Raw genomic sequence first — 12,278 nt, forward strand, 5'->3', positions numbered from 1 at the left:
TCAGAGCATGGTTCAGAGCACCAGGGAGGTCCTCGGCCCTTCTCTCTCACCTGGCATTCGTGGAAAGGTGATTCTGAGAGCAAGTGTGTAAAAAGCAGGAGCTGGAGGGACTTCCCTGGTGGCCCAATGGTTAGGAATCTGCCTGCCAATGCAGGGGTCACGGGTTCAATCCCTGGTGGGGGAAGATTCCACATGTCTGAGGGCAACTAACCCCGTGAACCACACCTACTGGATCTGCGCACCTAGAGCCTGTGCTCTCAAATAAGAGAAGCCACCACAATAAGAAGTCCGCACGCCACAACCAAAGAAAAGTCCACGCGGCAACCAAGACCCAGGGCAGCCGTAAATAAATAAATATCAGGGGCCAGAACTCTCCACAGCAGCTCAGTGGGTCACTGGACCAGGAATTCGCACATCATCTTATTGAAACTTACAACCAGCCTCCATGGTAGCTGAATCTAGAGTTGGGAACAATTGCTGGGCTTTATCCCATCAGAGGTAACCACCAGCTCGGGGAGATTGGGGACTGGATGGATCAAAGCCACACAGACTGCAGGGCTCCACAACCCATCCACGTCCAGGGCGTTGTAAATGTTAATACAAGAAACGTCATTTAGGAATAGGGTTGTGGGGTCCACTTTACAATTCTAGCCGCAAAGGGGACAGGCCGAGTTCCCACAGAGGGGACTGCTTTCAAGACAAGTGCTCTGTCATCACTGATAAATGGTGATTGGTACCACCGTTCTCTGGCCCACCTCCTTTCCCAGGCAGCTGACTATAAAACAGTATGTCCTATCACTGAAATTAACAAAGCCCAAGCATTCCATCAAAAGGCACAGTGTGGAGGACCGAGGGTTTCCACCCAAGAAATGCTGGCCTGCTGACCTGGCAACGCATGGTCAAATACGCACCTCTGGGAGGGAAGAGAATGCGCAGGGAAAGCATGAGAGAATGAGGGACAGAAGGCTGGACTACCCAGAGAGGAAAAGCGTCCCTGGGCAAACCAGCGGCTCCGAGGGGTGGAGCTTCGTATCCTCAGGCCAGGTGTGATTGGCTCAAACTGCCGGGAGGGCAGCCAATCAGGGGGTGCGAACCGGAGGGCTCCCTGCGGGGATCCTAGAGAGCATCCCACCTGCTGCAGCGTGGCGACCAGAGGACGGGGAGGCAGAGACTGGCCATCAGCTGCGGGTCACAGAGCGGCGGTGAGCAGGGCGTCAGGGGACTTAGTCTGGGCCTGGCAAGGACCCTGAGTGTCGCAGACCGCAGGCATGAGGGTGGGCAGGCCAATCAACGCTGCCCATTTGGACTCTGATTTGGAAACAGGAACTTTGGGTCAGTTTTGGTGAGCTGGTTTTGGCCACACTGTGGGTCGTGGCCCAACCCCAGGCCTCGGCAGTGAAAACGCCAGCTGCACTCCCGAGTACCCTGTAGATGGGCTCTCCAAGGGCCTAGAGAGAGGGCTCCATCTGGCCCGTGGCAAGGCGCATCCCAGGTACCGCCCCAGCCTCCAAGGCCCCCTGCCTGGAGAAGACCCGGCCAAGCGAGTGGAGAGCTTCCAGGATGCGATGTTGGCCCCTTGTCTCTGCGCCTCCCCTCGCCCTCCTTCCCCACTGGCCCAGGGCAGTGTTCTCCGTGGCAGCGTGGCAGTGACAGACGCTTAAGACCCCCACCCCGACCCCGCCGCCACCCCCAGGCCTCTCTCCTATTGGCCCTGGGAATCGAGAGCCCATGCCAAGCCCCCAGCGCCTCATGCCTTCTCCTCACCTCAGGTAGGAACCTTCCCCCAGGAGGGGCGATTCCAACAGTCACCCCTGAACGCCCCAGACTTGCCCTACCTTCCTGAGCAGCCAAGGGAGCGGGTTCAACCACAATGACCATACACACTTCCTGTGGCCCTCAAACCTGGATAACACGTCAACAGACCTAAATGTCCTTTGACAGATAAATGGACGTGGATAGAGAAGACGTGGGGTATACATATCATACCTAAATCTACATATGCCATAGGGCATTACTCAGTCATAAAAGAGAACGAAATCATGCCATCTGCAGCAACGTGGACCTAGAGATGATCATATTAAGGGAAGTAAGTCAAAGAAAGACAAATATCATACGATATCTGTTATATGTGGAATCTAAAAAATGACATGAACGGACCTATCTACAAAACAAAAACAGACTCACAGACACACTTGCAGTTGCCAAGGAAGGAGGGGGGGCGGCTGGGGAGGGAGTCTGGAGTCAGCAGATGCAAACTATTATGTATAGAATGGATAAACAGCAAGGCCTCACTGTGTAGCACAGGAAGCTAGAGTCTACATTCTGAGATAAACCATAATGAAAAAGAATATTAAAAATGTATAGAACCAAAACCTGAACCCTTATGGCAGAAAGTGAAGAAGAACTAAAGAGCTTCTTGATGAAAGTGAAAGAGGAGAGTGAAAAAGTTGGCTTAAAGCTCAACATTCAGAAAACTAAGATTATGGCATCTGGTCCCATCACTTCATGGCAAATAGATGGGGAAACAGTGGAAACAGTGGCAGACTTTATTTTTCTGGGCTCCAAAATCACTACAGATGGTGACTGCAGCCATGAAATTAAAAGACACTTACTCCTTGGAAGGAAAGTTATGACCAACCTAGACAGCATATTAAAAAGCAGAGATATTACTTTGTCAACAAAGGTCCGTCTAGTCAAGGCTATGGTTTTTCCAGTGGTCATGTATGGATGTGAGAGTTGGACTGTGAAGAAAGCTGAGTGCCGAAGAATTGATGCTTTTGAACTGTGGTATTGGAGAAGACTCTTGAGAGTCCCTTGGACTGCAAGGAGATCCAACCAGTCCATCCTAAAGGAGATCAGTCCTGAATATTCATTGGAAGGATTGATGCTGAAACTGAGGCTCTAATACTCTGGCCATCTGATCTAAAGAACTGACTCACTGGAAAAGACCCTGATGCTGGGAAAGACTGAAGGCAGGAAGAGAAGGGGACAACAGAGGATGAGATGATTGGATGGCATCACCAATGAGTTTGGATGACATGAGTTTGAGCAAGCTCCAGGAGATGGTGATGGGCAGGGAAGCCTGGGGTGCTGCGATCCATGAGGGTCACAAAGAGTTGGACACAGATGAGCAACTCAACAATAACAACAAACACACTTCAACTGTATAATTTGATAGTTTTAACATCAGTTCAGTTGCTCAGAGTCCAACCATCTCATCCTTTGTTGTCCCCTTCTCCTCCTGCCTTCAATTTTTCTCAGCATCAGGGTCTCTTCAAATAAGTCAGTTCTTCACATCAGGTGGCTAAAGTATTAGAGTTTCAGCTTCAACATCAGTCCTTCCAATGAATATTCAGGACTGATTTCCTTTAGGATTGACTGGTTTGATCTCCTTGCAGTCCAAGGGACTCCCAAGAGTCTTCTCCAGCACCACAGTTCAAAAGCATCAGTTCTTCAGTGCTCAGCTTTCTTTATGGTCCAACTCTCACATCCATACATGACCACTGGAAAAACCATAGTAGTAGTTAGTAGTTTGTTGCTCAGTTGTGTCCGACTCTTTGCGACCCCATGGACTGTAGCCTACCAGGCTCCTCCCTCCATGGGATTCTCCAGGCAAGAGTACTGGAGTGGGTTGCCATTTCCTTCTCCAGGATAAACCATAGCTTTGACTAAATGGACCTTTGTCAGCAAAGTAATGTCTCTGCTTTTTAATATGCTATCTAGGTAGGTCATAGCTTTTCTTCCAAGGAGCAAGCATCTTTTCATTTCATGGCTGCAGTCACCATCTTCAGGGACTTTGGAGCCCAAGAAAATAAAGTCAGTCACTGCTTCCATTGTTTTCCCACCTATTTGCCATGAAGTGATGGGACCAGATACTATGATCTTAGTTTTTTGAATGTTCAGTTTTAAGCCAACTATTTAACATATATACCTTTTAGTTTTAACATATATACCTTTAAAACCACCACCCCAATCAAAGATAGCAAACACCTATCACCACAAAAATTTCCTGATCCCATCTAATTACCCCTCCCTCCTGCCCATACCTTGCTCCAGTCAACCACTGACATGCTTACGGTCACTAGATGTTAGCTCAAATTGTTTGGAGATCTTTACATAAACGAACGTAGTGAGTGGGACAGGGGGTGTGGTTTTGGCTTCTTCAACTCAGCACAATTACTTTGAGATTCATCCATGCTGTTGCCTTGTATCAATGGTCCACTCTTTTCCATTGCTAAGTAATATTCCATAGCATGCAGAGACTTGTCGATCGACTGTTTTTGTTCTTACAAATAAAGCTGCTCTGGACACATCTATATAGACATACTCTTTCATTTCGGTTGCAAAAATACCTAGGAGTGGAGTGACTGGATCTGATGGCAGGTACACGTGTACGTTTTTAAGGAACTGTCACACTATTTGCCAAAGCGGCCACACCACTGTTCACTCCCGCCAGCAGTGTGTGAGAGTTCTCATTCCCACGGAGCCCTCAATGGTCAGTCTTTTTCATCTTAGCCCTTTTTAACCAGCCGTGATATCTCACTGTGCTTTTAATTTGCAGTCCCAAACGGCGAACCATCTGATTGCCTTTTATGTTTGTTCTTTAGGACAGCGGTTCCCAACCTTCTTAGCACCAGGAACTGTCTTGTGAGACAGTTTTTCCACGGGCCTGCATCTGGGGATGGTTTGGGGATAATTCTTACAAAGAGCTCGCTACCTAGATTCCTCGCACTCGCAGTTCACGGTAGGGTTTGAGCTCCTGTGAGAACCTAATGCCTCTGATATGACAGGAGGCGGAGCTCAGGCAGTAGAGTGGTTGGGGAGCAACCTTAAACAGAGGTGAAGCTTGCCGCCGCCTGCCACTCGCTTCCTGCTGGGCTCCTAACAGGCCGTGGGGCAGTAAGGTCCGTGGCCTAGGGGTTGAGGATCCCTGCTTCAGGACAACTTCCTAAGCTCCAGACTGCGCTCAGCACTTCCCAGGCACCTCCTCCTTTAAGACTACTGGTGTGCCCAGCACTGGGCCTGCTGGATGGAGGCTGAAGGAGTAAGGAGCTGAGTGATGGGGAGACACAAGCCAACAAAAGCCTGCTCCAATTTCAAGGGCGCTGCCAGGAGTGTGGAGAAACAGATAAACAGAGTCCTTCACGTGTGCATGCGGCTCTCAGAGCGTCCCCGAAGTGCTTCCATGCGCCCCTAATTCCATGCTTCTGTGGGTCCCTGGTTCGAAAGGAACCCGGGTGTCTGCTCAACAACTCATGTGGCTGCCATGGGGTCTCCAGCCGCCATGGGGGCTCTTAGCATTAGGGATGGAAATCAACAACTTCCACGGAACTCTCAGGCTGCTGTTCTCATTTGAATGTGAACTGTGTCTGGGACCGGCCCCTGATCATCTTGATCACTGCTGTCTTGATCAGGGTACTTGAGATGGACACTCACACAGAGTCAGTGCTCACAAGTATACATGAGCAGATACGTAAATCTGGAAAATATCAAGACTAATATTTACCACCTTTGGCTCTTCGTAGGAAATTGGTAATTGCTAGTTCTGTTCTTTTTTATTAGAAAGAAGTGTGGAGCCAGAAGGAGCATCTCTCTAGCCTTATTTGGTTCTTGATACACTCATGCTTCAGATTCAGGGAGACTGGAGAAAGGCAGGGATCGGGGGAGGGTGGACATCAGCACAGACTGCTAACCCCCTATCAGAGCCTTCCTTCAGGCCACGGCTGGGGACAGAGTGGGCCCCAGGATGGGATTAGGGAGCCCTGGGTCCAGTGCAGGCTCCACCACCCACCAACTCCCAAACTCCAGCCTCCCTGTTGGTCAATCAAGAGCAAGAACTGACTTGCATGCCATCAGAGATGTGGGAGCTTGAAACTGAAAAGTTGTTTTGAACACATCCAATTCACCTCCAGACCTTTTTTTTTTTTCTTTTTAACAGAATAGCAGTTAGGAAGGAGAAATATATGCTTCCAAGAAGCCCTGCTGTATTCAAATACACAGAACTATAATAATGATCCTCAGGCAACCTGCAGGCTAATTGTACCAAGTTATCATGTTACAGCGTATAATAACCAGGGGCTATAATATGAAGTAGGCTTAGCATATTGGAGTCAATGCTACACTGTTCCAAGCTCCAAGCTACAGTTCCAACCTGTAATAACCAGAGACCTTAATAAGAACCGCCTCTTTGTGCCAGGCCATGTTCTAAAATATGTAATGTTTTAGAAAGAAATAGCCTACCAGGAAGGTACTATTATAGGCCCCATAGTGTAGATAAGCTCCAATACTTTGAAATTTTCAGTACTTTGGCCACCTGATGTGAAGAACTGACTCATTGGGAAAGACCTTGATGCTGGGAAAGATTGAAGGCAGGAGAAGAAGGGGAAAACAGAGGATGAGATGGTGGGATGGCATCATCAACTTGATGGACATGAGTCTGAGTGAACTCCAGGAGTTGGTGATGGACAGGGAGGCCTGGTGTGCTGCAGTCCATGGGTCGCTAAGAGTAGGACACAACTGAGTGACTGAACTGAACTGATTGTAGATAAGGGCTTCCCTGATAGCTCAGTTGGTAAAGAATCTGCCTGCAAAGCAGGAGACCCCAGTTTGATTCCTGGGTCAGGAAGATGCTCTGGAGAAGGGATAGGCTACCCACTCCAGTATTCTCGGGCTTCCCTTGTGACTCAGTAAAGAATTCGCTTGCAAGCAGAGAGATGTTAAATGCTTTCCCCAAAGCATCCAGAGTGGGATTGAAACTTGAGCAGCTTGGCTTCAGAGCCTCCCCGCAACACCTTTCTTAAAAAAAGTTTCATTTTATACTGGAATATAGTTGATTAACAATGTTGTGTTGGTTTCAGGTGTACAGCAAAGGGATTCAGTTATACACACACACGTATCTCTTCTTTTTCAAATTCTGTTCCCAGTTAGATTGTTAGAGAATATTGAGCAGAGTCCTCTGTGCTAAATAGTAGGCCCTTGTTGGTTTTCTGTTTGTTTGGTTTTTTTTAAAGCAGCGTATACATGTTCATCCCAAACTCTCAGTTTACTCATCCCCGCCCAGAGCCTTCCCTTTAACCATAGTGCCTTGCCTGGAGACAAGTGGTCAGCAGCCGCCTGGTCAGGGCCTTAGGGCTCCTTAGATGATGGTAAGAAACAGCTGCTGCTGGGTGGATGAAAGGGCTGTGACATATACGCTACAGCTCATCCTACTGTTCCCAGATACCGCCTAGAGCAAACGTTCACATCTGGGCCGGGCCTGTGGCCCAATCCGCTAAACCGAGTTTTGCCATCCGCCCCTGCCCCTCCTTGCAGCTGCAGCCCTTGATAAACAGCGCCAACCAGCTGGCCCAGCTCAGCTCCATGCCTGTTGTTGATGTTTGTCTTTGCATTAGACTGCTGCTCTCAAGGGCGGAGGCCATGTCCCACCCGCTCTGTATACCCAGGGCTGAAGGATAACAATGATGCTTACTCAGTGAGCCTGACACTAACTTTCTTGGAAAAAACAAGGTTGGCTCCCATGAGGTCAGACCAGGATAGGGAGTTCCTGAAACTGTCCCAAGAGGCTTAGCGATAGACACCTCCAGGAGCCGGTGAAAAGTACTGCGGAAACCTCCCTGCATTTCACCATGTAATAACTGGACCACTTCTTGGGAATCTTCTTATCTAGCTGTGCCATTTTACAGATGGGGAGACTGAGGCTTAGAGAAGGAGAGAGACTCACCCAAGATCTTGCCGTAGCTCAGTGGCAGAGTTATGGCCAAGACGCATCTTGGTATAAAAACATCCTGGGATCCTGGGCCTCTGAAGGAAACATTACATTTCTTCAAAATAACCCACAGCTAAGTAACAATCAGCTCTCATATTTACAGACAATTCATTTGCAACAAGTGTGCCTAGACAATTCAGTGGGGAAAGACTAGTCTTTTTAATGAATGGTGCTGGGACAAATGGATATCCACATGCAAAAGAATGAACCCGGATCACTACCTCACACTATATACAAAAATTAACTCAAAATAGATCAAAGGCCACATTGTAACAGCCCCAACTATAAAACTCACAGAAGGAAACATAGGCATAAATGTTCATGACCTTGGATTAGGCAATGATTTCATAGAAGTGACACCAAAAGTACAAATAACCAAAAAAAAAAAAAAAATAGACAACCTGGACTTTATCAAAATCAAAAACTTTTGTGTTTCAAAGGACACCATCCAGAAAGTGAAATGACAACCCACGGAATGGAAGAAAATTTTTGCAAATCATATGCTAGAAAGACAAAAACCGAATTATCAAATAGGCAAAAAATCTGAATAGACATTTCTTCAAAGAAGATGTACATATGGATAGTCAATAAGCACATCAAAAGATGCTCAATATCATTAGCCATCAGGGAAATGCAAATTCAAACCAAAAGGAGATACCATTCACTCCAGTAACACTAGCTATAATCAAAAAGACAGACAATAACAAAGTATCGGTGAAGATGCCGAAAGTGAAACACAACTGCTGGTGAGACTATAAAAAGTACAGCCACTCTGGAGAACAGTCTGGAAGCTCCTCAGATGATTAAACATGGAGTTAGCACATGACCCAGCAATTCCTCCCCTAGGCATACTCCCGAGAAATGAAAATATATGTCCCCCAAAGACTTGTACACAAATGTTCATCAGAACCAAAAAAGTAGAAACATCTCATATGTCCATCAACTTACAAATGGATTAATGTGTTATATTCATACCAAGGAATATTACTCAGCAATAAAAACGGAATACTGTAGTGATGGGGCTACAGCATACGGGAACTTTGAAAATATGATGCTAAACCAGAGAAGCCGATCACAATTCAGTGGACCACGTATTGTATTCTTTCACTTATATGAAATGTGTAGAACAGGTCTGCAGAGACAGAAAGAAAATGAGTCCAGCCTAGGGCTGGAGTTGGGTGGGTGGAGGCATGGGCAAACTGGGGGTTGTATAGGTTTTTGGGGGGAGGTAATAAAAATATTCTAAAGATGATTGTGGTGATGTTTGTACAGATTTGTGAATATACAAAGAGGCATCAAATTGTGCACTTCAAATGTACCCATTTAAATTGTATTTTGAAATATATATCAATAAAATTATTTCTTTTCTTAAAGAAACAATCATGACTTCCCTTGTGGTCAAGAGGTTAAGAATCTGCCTGCTACAGAAAACAACAAAATTCTGTAAAGCAATTATCCTTCAATAAAAAAAAAATAAATTTTTAAAAATGGTGAAATCCATCAAAATAAAAAAGAACCCACCTGCCAATGCAGGAGACACAGGTTCGATCCCTGATCCCGGAAGATTCCACGTGTTGAGGAGTAGCTAAACCCATATACCACAGCTAGAAAAAGACCATGCAGCAATGAAGACCCAGTTCAGTTCAGTTCAGTCACTCAGTCGTGTCTGACTCTTTGCGACCCCATGAATTGCAGCACGCCAGGCCTCCCTGTCCATCACCAACTCCCAGAGACCCAACCCAGCCAAAAATAACGAAGTAAATTTAAAATAAATAAAGCCAACCTTAAAAAAAAAAGACAGAAATGTAATGTTTAAAAAAGGACGCCATGTCCGAGAGGCAGGTGGGGGGAGCCTGAATAGCTCAGGATTCAAAGGGGTGCACCAACTTCACTGTGGGCGCTAGGGAGCTGGTGAGGGTCTGTGAGCAAGGGAGGGGCAGGCTCTGGTCAGTGACAGACTCACAAGCAACAGAGGGCAGCCTTTGACCAACTATCTGGACACAATATTGCTCTGAAAAGGCTCCTAACAACCTGGCACCTTCATTCAACCCTGTGAAGTGCCGTTTACTCCCAGGCATTGTTTTTATTGGAAACCTGCTCCTCGACAAAGAAACCAGAGTTCAGATCCAAGGATCTTTTCCTACTAGCAGCTGACTCCAACTGTAGCATCTGATGAGCGGTGGGGGGCAGCTGTCCCTCCCCAGGGTGTCTGTCCCCGACGCCGGTCCCCACGGGCCCCTCCCAGCAAAGCCCCCAGTTGCTTACCACACCCAGTGCTGTTTGGTGGGTAACCAGGATTCCGCCTGCTCCCCCTCATCCCCACCCCAGGTCATCCGTGACCCTATGATTGCGCTTGGGTAAATGTCAAGGTCCTCATGAGTCTTGACCTTTGGATGACAAAGGAAGCCCCTGTGTGTTGGGGAAGATGTCACCCAGAGTTCCCATGTATAAGGCACCTGCTGAGTGCTAGGCACTGGGCAGATGTGGTGCGTCAATTACCCACCAACCTCCAAGGAAGGGGCGACCGTGTAACCTCACAGATGGGGAAATTGAGGCTCAGAGGGGCCAGCTCTCGGGCTCAGGCCAGACAGCTACTGAGGCGGGAGCGAGCCCAGGCCTGTGGGGCCCCGGCAGCTGTGCCATGCTACAAAGTGACCTGCAAAAGGAGGAAGTGAGTCAGGAAGGCGAAAGAAGTGGGGGTTCCTCTTTGAGTCAGAGCAGGATGGCCCATCCCACACTCGACTGGTGCGGAGGTGGGCGTGGGGGTGAACCCCAGTGGATCAGACCGACGAGGCACCGAGCCCAGGCTGGGCCCTCTGAGCACACCTGAGATGGAGCACAAGCCAAGAGCTATGCCTGGCTTGCAGGGACTTCGATGGGCCTGGTGATGCCAGGCCTCTCAGTGTAGGCTCGAAACAAATCAGATCAGCAGGGACACCAGCCAGGCTGCGGGGGCCTGGCCTAGGCTTCCAGGAACTGGCCGAGAAAAACTCAGCTCTCTCTGGCTTACCCCTCTTTATGTCTCTCACTCCATCCACCCGTGGGTGATGTTGACAGTTGTGCCCTCAAAGGACCCGAGTGAGCAAGCAGAGGGAGGCCACCATCTCATCTCACCCAGAACCACGCCCGGCCGATTGCTCTCTGCTCCAGAGCTCGCGAGACGCTCAATTCATTTAATGACAAATCTGGTTTCAATGCCTGCTCTACACCAGATCCTGTGGTTGGTGCTGAAAATCAGAGCAGTGAACAGAACCAACCAGATCCTGTACCCTTGGGTGACCTGATAGCTCAGGTTGGAAGGTAGGCACAGCGTTCAGAGTGTTCTCAACACACGAAGTCTCCCTCCTGCCCCCACCTCCCCTCCAATCTCTGCAGCACAGCATTTCTCAGCCTGCGACCCTCTGAAATCCACCAGCTCACTTCCCAAACATCCCGTGAGTAGCACTCACTAAATTCACTTTTCAAAATGTCTCTGTGGACCAGAGGTTTTAACCTGCCTCTCCCAACAACCCCGGGTTTCCCCAGAGGCTCAGTGGCAAAGATTCCACCTGCAACGCAGGAGATGTGGGAGACATGGGTTTGATTCCCAGGTGGGGAAGATCCCCTGGAGGAGGAAGCGGCAACCCACTCCAGAATTCTTGTTGGGAAAATCCTATGGACAGAGGAGCCTACCAGGCTACAGTCCATGGAGTTGCAAAGGGTTGGACACAACTGAGCGACTAAGCATGCACCCCCCAAAACAGGTGGAACCCCTGAGTTGGGCTATGTAGGCTCCGTGGGCCCCTAAAATTTCACACAGCATTTTGCATTTATGTTTGTTCTCCTGGCAAGATCTACAGGTCCCATCAGCTTCCCACAGTTCCTTGACTAGGGCTACACCCAGCCCCTGGTGTTAATTATTAACATTTCTCCTTGTAAATGACCCAGAATATTCCCTGGAGAGGATGTCACAAACTTTCCTTAACCATTGCCATTTTGCTGGATGGTTACGTCCCATTCTGGTTGTTCCTCTCAGTTCACCTAGAACACTTGCCAATTTATCACCGATTTAACGTTTGCGCAAGATCAGTACTCTTTTGGCCACAAAGGAGAGCCTCATCTATTCTTGTATTATCCCTCCCAAGTGGCATTTTTCTGACCAGAAATCATCTTTTCCTTCAGGGTCAGTAGCTGGGCTTCTTTTGGGGGCTGTTTTCCACTAAGAAACAAAGTTTGTGGTCACGTGGCCGTAGCTGCCTGGCCTGTAATAAGGAAGACCAGGGGCTAAGCAAATGTGAGTGATGTGGGGTGGGCCGGCTGGGCTGGGCCGGGCAGGGTGGGGCTCGCTCCTGGTGAGTCACTGGGCTGGACATCCCCCTCCACCCCCACACAGCCACAGTCACAAAGGCCTGCCTCACCCAGGACTCTTCCTAACAGCTGCTAGGAGCATAGCCTCAGAATCAACTGGCCAAGCAGATTCAGACCCAACTCTCCTGCTGAAAAATAAGGCAGATTTGATTCTTCTGACTTCACT

At 48.4% G+C, this 12,278-nt stretch overlaps 1 protein-coding gene across 5 annotated transcripts in view; it reads right to left on the reverse strand.

Moving 5' to 3' along the window:
* Positions 1-12,278, reverse strand: part of SYNE3 (spectrin repeat containing nuclear envelope family member 3) — a 108,633-nt gene that overhangs the window by 77,221 nt on the left and 19,134 nt on the right. The window contains exon 1 of one of the 5 annotated variants that reach the window (XM_042235444.2): positions 7,721-7,742. The exons of the other annotated variants lie outside the window; for them this stretch is intronic. The gene's annotated coding sequence lies outside the window, so the exon portion shown is untranslated. Of the gene's footprint in view, positions 1-7,720; positions 7,743-12,278 lie in introns of those variants that run through there. 5 annotated transcript variants of the gene reach the window in all.

Source organism: Ovis aries, chromosome 18 (genome assembly GCF_016772045.2).
Source record: "Ovis aries strain OAR_USU_Benz2616 breed Rambouillet chromosome 18, ARS-UI_Ramb_v3.0, whole genome shotgun sequence".
NCBI lineage: Eukaryota > Metazoa > Chordata > Mammalia > Artiodactyla > Bovidae > Ovis > Ovis aries.